The 9,794-nt window shown below is 47.5% G+C and overlaps 1 protein-coding gene across 1 annotated transcript in view; it reads right to left on the bottom strand.

Moving 5' to 3' along the window:
• The window catches only part of NECAB2 (N-terminal EF-hand calcium binding protein 2), a 48,232-nt gene that overhangs the window by 30,572 nt on the left and 7,866 nt on the right, over nucleotides 1-9,794 (bottom strand). The gene's annotated exons all lie outside the window — the stretch shown is intronic.

Below are 9,794 nucleotides of genomic sequence, written 5' to 3'. Positions count from 1 at the left end.
TGCTGAACACCGGCAGGTAGGGCTCTCACTGCCCAAACCAGACAAAAAGCATCTCAAATATCCACATCTGTGGGTTCAGCATCACCAAAGAGTCTCCCTTAGGTGACCTTCTAGCATGATGGGGAAGATCAGCAGAAGACCTTCATGTCCTTCCCCTCGTCCTCCCCGATGTGGAATCCCCTGCGCAGACCCATGAGAGCATGGCTGGTGGCTCTCCCGGGGACAGTCACACCCTCAGCAAAGTGCCACATTGCCTTATGGCCACCATGCAGCCTGGGGTGTAGGGTTTACAAGCAAACCTGCTCGCTGGCATCCTGCCCACCATGCCAGAAGATGCCGAGTTCAGCTTGGAGCAGCTTTCATACCTCTGCAGTAAGGTATCTGCATTACGAAGGCTATTCCAGCTCTGATTGCAAAGGAAAAGGAAAAAAAAGGATGGTTAGCACTGAATACTAACTCCTAATTGATTCATCATGAATCCCACAGGTGGGCGGCACACTCTGGGGAGCAACAGGTCCAAAAAAGCCTGGATCTGCTCCAAAAAGCTTGCGATACCCGAGTGCAGATGTTCTGCCTGGCAGAGTGTGGCAGAAAAGGCGGTTGCCATAGCACTCGGCGTGAGCAGTAATTAGGGATGTGATGGGAAGATGTCTTTCCTAGCCAATAAACCCCATAAAAATGATGCAAAGAGGCTAGTAAACTTGCTAAACAGAATCTTTGAAGTCCAAAACCATCAAAGCTGAGGTACGGACGCAGCAGCCGAAGGGATCTCTGCCCCCCGTGACCCCGTCTCAGCTGCTGGTCTTCTCCCACGGGATCCATCCTCACCTCTCCCGGCAGAGCCCCTTACTTCGGCCATGGTTTCACACTCCACCATCCTCGAGGAAAGGCTTTTGGTGTGGATTTTCCTGGGTTTGGAAAGGGGGAAAAATCTTCTGCAATGATGGCTCACACTTTCACAGAGGGTCCTGCGAGTGACCCCACCGGCCCCCACGGGCCACGCGCCCCATTCCCCTTCCCACGGCTGTGGGCTGTGCACAGGGTGCAAGGTACAATGAGCACAAGGCCCATATACGCATGCTGGGGCTTGGTTTGGCGATAATGCCTGCTAGCAGCAATATTCCTCCTTTTGCTCATGCAGCTGATAAAACCCACATAGGCACTTTGCCAGGGTGGGGAGGATTAATCACCCCTCGTTCGTAATACGCTCTTTCAGCAGCACAGCTCTCAGAGTTTCCGTTTCCTTTCAGGGAATCGATATCTACCATAAAGATAGAGACCATTACAACATAACACGTTATTTGCGTAGTTTCTCATTTTTAAAGACTCCCACCTGCTGCTATATTTCAAGGCCAGTTCAGCTCCTCACTCCCTTGGCATACAGATTTATTCTAGTCATGGACGTTTATGAAGCACTGGGTCCTACCTAATGCCAGCTGCCCTGTGCAAGCCTCCGTGCAACCTGATTTCCTACCTACAGCTGCAGGTACGGTTCAGAAATAGCACGGTGAAGACCCCAATTGCCTCTCCCACATCCTCAGAAAGTCCCAAGCTGCAAACCATCCCTGATGCAGACTAGATGCTTTATTTCATCAGTGGTTTCAAGTCAACCAAAATATCACTTTCTGTGCGGTAAAGTATTTGACAGAACAAAACACCCAGCTCTAATCATCAAGGGCACCAAGAAAAGAGATTGAATATGGATAAAAGTGAAGCAAATGTTCTGGATGCTGTTGGAAAACATGCTCTAAGCTCTCGCTAGTTAAAAGAGAAATAAATGTCACTTTGAAAAAAGGCAGGGGCAATAAACTGGCACCTGCGGAGTACCAGACATTTGTTTGTTCATTCATCAGCAACTCTAATACGGCAGTTCAGGCTGTCAGCTTGTGCTAAACATCTTGCTTTGTCGCACGGCTCCGGAGCCAGGGTCTGGGTCCCGACGATGAGCCGGGCTCAGCATCCATGAGGCTCTGCCCTTCCTGCCTCTATGAATTAACATCAAAAATGCAGCATAAAGGTGCAATTACCCGCAAAGTGCTGATCATGAATCCAAATCCCCAAACTCCACGGAGTGCGGGAGAAGCCCACGGCAGAGATGTCCCACTGCCGCTCTCCCTGCCTGCCCTCTGCAAAGCACGGCGCCTCGCTGCCCACGGCCGCCCCGCAGAGGCACTGCGGGGCTGGGGACACCACAGCCTTCTGCAACTCGGTTGTGGGCAGGGGGATTTTTTTTTCCCCCACTCCATATCCTATTGGGCCACCCAGGACCTGCATGTTAAGAGCAAAAATTGGCAGGGTTGCCCATGGAAGAAAAGGTTGGGTGATTAAGGCATGCTCCTCTTGCATCTCTCTCTGTACCTTGTAAAACCATTTCACAGTCTTTTAAAAATAATCAACATCATCTCTCTCTGCTTTGTCAGAGGTGGCCAGAACCTCTAACCACTCACTCACAAAAGAAAAACCTCTTGAAAAGGTCATAAAAACTCCAAACCAGACGACAACACAATAAAATGCCTGTTTACAGTGCGATTGATATCCTGAAAAATCTATCAATGCAGCACACTGATTTACTAAGCTTAATCCAACAGTTGGTTTCTAAGCACAGTCATCACCTTAAATAAAACAGACATTTAATACAGTACTAAACATCTTCAAGTCTCTGCATGTGCCAAATCCCTAATAAATTGCATCTAAACCCTCAACATTATTTTTTTTCTTGGATGGATGACTTGATCTTGAAAATATCACTCTGCCCACAAGTACATCAAAGAAAAGAGAAGGCAGGTTTAATTACAGCCTACAAGTAACTTAGCTGCTAGGAGGGATGGCACTTCCAAATTTATTAAGTTGTTGATTATTATATACATGCTTGGGTCCAGTGTGTATATACACAGGGTTATATCAGCGCTCGCTTAATTTATCTCCAGACAGTGCCAGGCAAAACTGGGACTATAAACCTTGGAAGGGCGGGCTGTACATGCCACAGCCAGCACAGAGGCGGCACTGGCGACCCCTTCGCTCTCAGGGTATTTCCACCAGCTCCGCTTTGGAAGCACAGCATGATTTTTTGTGATATTTTCATCACGCTGCATTGAGACAATTGATTATTTAATTTTGGCACCCTGATCCCATGCAGAGCCGGTACCTTCAGCCTCCATCCTGCATCACAGCCCACTTTAAACCGAGCTCTTCATCTTGCATATGGTTTCACAAACAGTAAGCCCAGCAATTGCATCTGAGTTAACAACACATCAATTTTGCTGTCAGGCTTGTTCAAATTGATCAGCCTCGAGATAGACTTTTAAATACCAGCTGTTTGTGATGCATTTGGACTGCTTTGTAATGTCAACTCTATTCCTGGGGTATTACTGTAACTATTTTGGTTTTGCGTAACAGGGATCCCCTGTTTGCAGAAAATTATAAAACAAAACAGGAAGAAAAAGAATGGTTTCAAGCCATAATGCTCATTTACGAAATCACAACGTAGCCCTCCTGCTGTGGAGTGCTCGATAAAGTGCTTTAAAAAACAAAGCAGCAGAAAGTTGTCCAGATGGGCTCCCATCCACCGCTCAGCCTTTGAACCCACGAGTGTTTTCCCAGTCTGGCCAGTTCAATAATATTTTCCCAGCTGCTTTGTTAAAAGCCAACGACATCCACAAGCACGTTAAAGCCTAATCAGCATTCAGCTAGGACTGCTTCATGCACGCCCTGCATACAGGGAGCAATCCTACGGTGCCACACGCCGAAAGCAAGAGTGGTGGCAATCTGAGCAGCTATCAGGTACCGCTCGCTCGCATTTATGCAGCATCTCTTCTTCTCTGAGTCGTGGTGCTGAGCAGCAACTGGAGGGGCTCAGGTCATGTCCCCACCAAATACCACTGCAGGGAACCTGAGGGCCATTGCAAAGCCAACCCGGCTCTTCAGTGCCCACCACACGACCAGGACAAGAACACGACAGGGGCAAGAACACGACAGGCATGTGAATGCGGTGATAAACCAGTTATAAAGGTGGAAAAGATTTACACATTCACAACAGGGACTGGAAATCACTGCCTGGATTTCGGAGCGGTACTGTGCTGGAGCCTGCAGGGCTGAGTTACCCAGAGAAGAGCTATTTGTGTCTGTTTGACTGAACACTCTTGCCCCACCGCACCGGGGTGCTGGTGTCCTGGTCCGCCCTGGGCAAGAAAGCCAAGGGATGCTGTGATTTTTCACCTTCACAGGGGCAGGTTAACGGCACCGATAACTCTCCGTGGCTTGCAGCAAAGCTATACTTTAGCTGTTTTCTTCACAGAGACAAACTTCCCTCCACCTCTTGGCCCTCTCATTTCCAGCAAAAGAAGTCATTTATGCATGTTCTTAACCGCTCATTATTTCTTTTAGCACAATTTTCAAAGCAAACCATTAAAACAAATAAATACTCCTTCCTTGTTTTAGGAGGAGAGGGTCTCAGGTTTTTTTGCACAAACGGCCAACAGTATGAATCAGTCAGAAATGGCCTTTTTTGATGAATGAACATTTAACATGTTGCCTATTTCTACTTGATATGGAAGCCTGGACTAATCTGATTTCTATTTGTAATCTCTGTAATGTTGAACTGCAAGAGAGACAGGTACATATGAATTGTTTGGAGCTCAGCTGAATGATTTGCTAATTGCCAGAAGCAAATGGTAAGACATTGAAAGCGTGAGTTAAAATTAAATCAGCTTCCTCCTCCTTTTAGATTTTGCAGGTATCTTGATTATCACCAAAGTTGTATGTAGGAGAGGAAGAAATCAGAGAAACAAACGTGCAGGTTTGGATATGTGACACACAACTGGCAGGGAACTAGTAAAAGAAGAGCAAAGCAAGAAATGCCTGTACTCTGTTGCCTGTATTTTCCCAGTATCTTTGTTTCTCATGTATTCTCTTCTCCTGCCACTGAAAAATGATCTAGAAAACCTCTCCCCAAATTCAGTCCCAAGGCAGGCGGCTTGTTCTGCCTACCAAGCAGCAGCTGGACACATCTGCTGCTTGATCGTGACGCCCTATGCACACTTATTCAGAAAAAAACACACGGATAAATTTGTAAGACTGGAGCTTAAACCAAAATCTACAATCTCTTTGAATGCCTACATGACTCAAACACAAGTGGCTGATTAGAATTAAATATCTTTCTTAGTCACTTTTATGGTTTTAATGCAAGCTCTTGGTATCTTTCCGTTCCCTAGAAAAGAAAACCTCGGATGCAGAACAGCCCTGCACGTTCTGAAAAATAAGCCACTGAGCCCCAATCCCAGCTAGAAAACCCTCCAGTGTAATACTTCTCCGCACCATTTGCACAGATAAACCCTCCCCGATCTTCGTCCCCCGCAGTAAACGCCAGCCCGCTGCTCCCAGCTCCAATCTGCCTTGCTGCCAGATTAAACAGGCTCCCTCCAGAGACCCCACGGAGAGGCTGCGTGGGAAAACACCTGGGAAATATGATTAGAAATAGAAAAATGTTCTCAAATGTTTATTCAAACAAGTTTCTGTGCAGTTTTTCCAGCTTTGTGTTTCTCCCGATAACCTTCCCAGGGAGTGATTTGTTTTAAAAGCCCCTTTTCTTTGGTGAGCCTGAGATGTTTTGTAGCTCTATCAGCACGCAGCTGCTGAGCACCAGCTTTGGCACCAAGTATTTCTTCACTTAAATGAAAAGTAGAGCACAGTATAGTCTAAGAGAGATGTCGGCACAGAGAAGAATAAGCTAGGACTCAAAAAACATCTTCCACATAAACAGAAAGAACAAAATCCACCAAATGCCCACGCTCTCGAGAGCCAGAAATTAGAGCCAGACATATAATTTTTGCGCAATCATTTTGTCCCTTTCAGAAGAGACAAGAACTGTCTCTTGAATCAGTTAATCAAAACCTCAGCTGATTATACCATCCGTAGTTTGTTTCCCAGAGAGCTAATTGAGAACATTCAATATTCAAAAATTAAGTTGGTTTCAATGGGCACATCCATCTCCGTAGTCTGGGCTTCTGCTCCCAGATGAACCTGGCACTCCACTGAATCGGGTTTGCAATGCAAATAGCCAAGATTAGGGAGGGGGAGAAAAAACAGGAAAAAAATAGCCAATCATAATCATCATTGATCCTTGCCCAAGAGGTGGAAGTACTTTCTGTTCAGATTTGAGAGGACTGGACTGCAGAGACCTGGAGAAAAGCATGGGCAGCAGAGCACTGCTGCTAAAGTCTCCCTGCCCACAGTGGACTCTATCAGATGGAGTCTCCTCACACCAAAGGACACCAGACCTGATGTAGGTTGTGGGAAGGCAAAGCATCTCAGAGGGTATGCCTGGGGGGACTGTGGTATCCAAACAAAGTGGTAACAACAGATCTTTTCCACCAGAGGAGAATACTGGAGCAGGACAGCAGGCTGCCGTATGATCAAAGGTACTGAAGGTCTGGAGCAGAGTTGTCTGCTGGAAGGAGGGTGTTGAGAACCTCGTGTTCACTTGTGATGATGTGAAGCTCCATTTCTGCCCAGGTTATCAGCTGAAGCACAAGGTGTAGCTTTAGCTTGCATACATCAAGCTTCCTTGCAAGCTATTCCTTGCTTAATATTCAGCAACAGGTTTTGAGCTCCTTTGCCTTTGTCTCTGAGCCCACCAGAATGCCACATTGCTTTTATACAACACCAAACCGGGAGTTTTCAGAGCTCAGGGTACTACCAAGGCAGAGAGCTGCAGGGCTGCTACCAAGACGTCTTCCTTTAGCTCCTCTCGTGGGGAACAGCGTCAGACCGAACCCCCAACTACACCCACAGCACCTTGCCAGCATCTCCTCCCACTCTTTGTATGCTGCTCACCATCGCAGAGCATTAAGCTCCATAGCCACAGGCACTGAGTGTTTGCACAGGGTCTAACGTAAACCAATTTTATTCTCTGGGTATTGGTGCAATCAAAGTAACAGAGAAACAAAATTTATCTGTGCAAGCTATCAGCCCAATTTTGAGAGCTTCTGGCCCTGCAAATGCCCTGATGATGTCTACAGGGAGTAGAAATCAGACAAGAGCTGGGGGGATTTTTCCCAGCTGAGTTAGAGGAGGAAGGGGAGGCCGGGCAGGAGGAACACACGCTGCCGTGCTCTCTCCCTCTCCTTAGAGGCCTCGGCACTGGCACTGATGCTCTGCATCCTGAACAAACTCGTGTCGTTTGTCGGCGTTCTACCAACATCTGCATGGCCACCTCTGGCTCAAAACACACACTGTAACCAGCAAGTCACAACTGCAGGAGACAGCTCGCTCCTGCTCGTATCCCTCAGTAGCGCTAACACAATCTTAACAGCTTCTCCTGCACAATTAACGGCCAGTGAAATATAGACTTGTCCCTCCTCATTTGCTCTGCTTCCATCAACCTTAAGTAAGCAGTGCTCGCAGCCAGGCCCTGAGGAGCAGCTGTCCCACCGTGCCAGCCCAGGGCCGGACCCATCTCAGCCAGCTTCGCTTTGCCAGGCAGCAGGCTGCCCCCACCAACAGCTCCACTTGGGACTTTAAACACCCAGCCGTTTAAACACCCCGCGCAGGGCCAGGTAAGCCCTATCTCCCTGCAAAAGCAGGGGTAGCCCAAAACTCCCACCCTGTCTGCACTGGCATTGCAGGTCTCTCGAAACGCTGGAGGTGAATCCACCGCTGGAAGCAGCACGGCTGTGCCGGCACAGCGCTCTCCGGGCTGACATGCTCCGCTTTGCAGCGGGACTAATTAGCACAGGCAGAGAAGCTCATCAGCATCATTACCTGCTTCTGGGGTGGCCCTGCGCAGCCGTGCCTCCCCTAGCTCTGGGGTTGAACACAGCACTCAGGCAGGTAGCTGCCCTGACCATACCCCACTACATCCCTGCACCCCAAAGCGACCCCAAATTACTCTGATTTATAATACAGCTCCCTGTGGTATCTGAGCAGCTGAGGGGTCAGGAAGGAAGGTGGCTCCATGTTTCCAGGAAGGATGTTGTTCAGCATCTGAAGGTTCACGTTTTCCCATCCATCCCCCATTCATTGCCCCTCTGAGTACAGCCCTACGTACCCACCACGAAGGGCAGGAGGCGGCACGCTGCCAAAGACGGCACAGGCTGGAGAACCCCATCATCTTCAGTTCTCCATTTGTCACAATACTCCAGCAAAAGTGACAGTCTGGGGAAGCTGTGAAGGGCTTCTGAGAAGGGATACCGCTTCTGTTAATTATCCTACATCCTACACTCCAACCTTTTCTAGTGTTTGCCACCAGAGAGAAGAGCTCATTTAGGGGGGCGGGGGGGGTGGAAGCAATTAAAAGAATAGCTATAAGCCTAGCAAAGAGATAACAAATGACAGAGCAGCAGAATGCTAATGCCATGTTCTTGGCTCCTTATGAATGGACCTGCACAGCTCATCGGAGAAGTCCTGCTCCAGTGAGCAGATCTCTCCCCAAAGGATTGTCCTCTGCAGCTATGAAAAATGTACAAGATAGAAAAGGAATTTTTAAAATCGCCTGCCAGGACTAAATTTGTTTGGTCGACAGCCACATCAGACCTCCCCCTGCTTTCACAAGGACTGAGAGGTGCTCCTTTCTTCCAAGGAGATGCAGAGGGGGTGTATGTGCTGGCCCAGGGAGCTGGAAGAAGATGGGAACTGTGGGTCAGACAAAGCAAGTTTCGTCCAGTATCACAGTAACATTTTTAAAGGGTTTCATCTGGTCATTCATGACCCTAAAACTTGTTTGATTTTCCATTTGCAATGACTTTTTCCTTTTAAAATTGATACGTATCGTTAGAAGAAGTAAGAAAAGGTGTAGATAACTCTGCAAATATAACAGGATTTCCCAGGTGAACATCAATCTAATGTTTTCTAAAGCCCTGTTCTGCCACTAAACCAAGTATATATATTTAAATGTGTGTCTACATATCATACACATAATTTGTGCAATTCCAGTAGCATTGATATTAATAGCAACATATCATTACCTCCCCATTAATCTTCAGGCAGCTCCCCATAAAGCACTGCTGAAACCTCCTGCAATAGCAGCTAAAACTAATAGTGAAAAACCACCTGGCAACGTCTTGCTTTTGCCTCCTGCTTCAGTTGGGAGGAGGAAGGAGGGCAGCCAGTGTGAGCAATGGAGAGAAAAATGCCACTTGATTATTGTTTTTAAGCAACAGCAGGTTTATTAATATAATTTTGCCAAAAACCAAGTGAAATACGTGATACATGTTGCACGTTCCTGCTGCCAGATGAAATAACCAGCAATGATGGGACTTACAGCACAGTCCTCGCACCCTGCCATGGATGGCAGGTTCTCTTACGGAGATACCCGGTAATAAAACCCCGGGGCGGGTGTTTGGAGCCCATGCCCACCACGCCACATCATTAACCTCCTAGAGACACTTCCCAGGCAGTCAAAAAGAAAGAAGGAGCCTCATTAATGCCCCTGGGCTATTTTGGGGTATCTCATTTCAGTTCAGCATCCTCTTAACCGCACCTTGCTGGCAACGAGGTGTTTCACTGGGGGACTGTGATGCCTGAGACAGAAGCACGCACTCCTCCAGCCGCAGCACATCACGACTGACTCCCCACAGCAGCACAGCTACTCCTGCATCCGTAACCAACTTCATCTTCCCATTCCTCTGCCCAGCTTTTCTCCTTTCCACCATCTTCCCAACTAAAGCAAGTCGAGAAACTGGTACAGACATTCATTTTATCTACTCCAGTAAGGCAGTTCCCTGCTCCTAAAAATACTCCAGGAAATTGAATCAACATTTTGTAATTTGGCTGGTAACAGTAATTACTAATAATCAGCA

The sequence above is a fragment of the Pygoscelis adeliae genome, unplaced genomic scaffold, assembly GCF_000699105.1.
Source record: "Pygoscelis adeliae isolate BGI_AS28 unplaced genomic scaffold, ASM69910v1 Scaffold63, whole genome shotgun sequence".
Lineage (NCBI taxonomy): Eukaryota > Metazoa > Chordata > Aves > Sphenisciformes > Spheniscidae > Pygoscelis > Pygoscelis adeliae.
The sequence above is the reverse complement of the archived record's forward strand: the minus strand, read 5'-3'. Positions and strand labels throughout refer to the sequence as shown.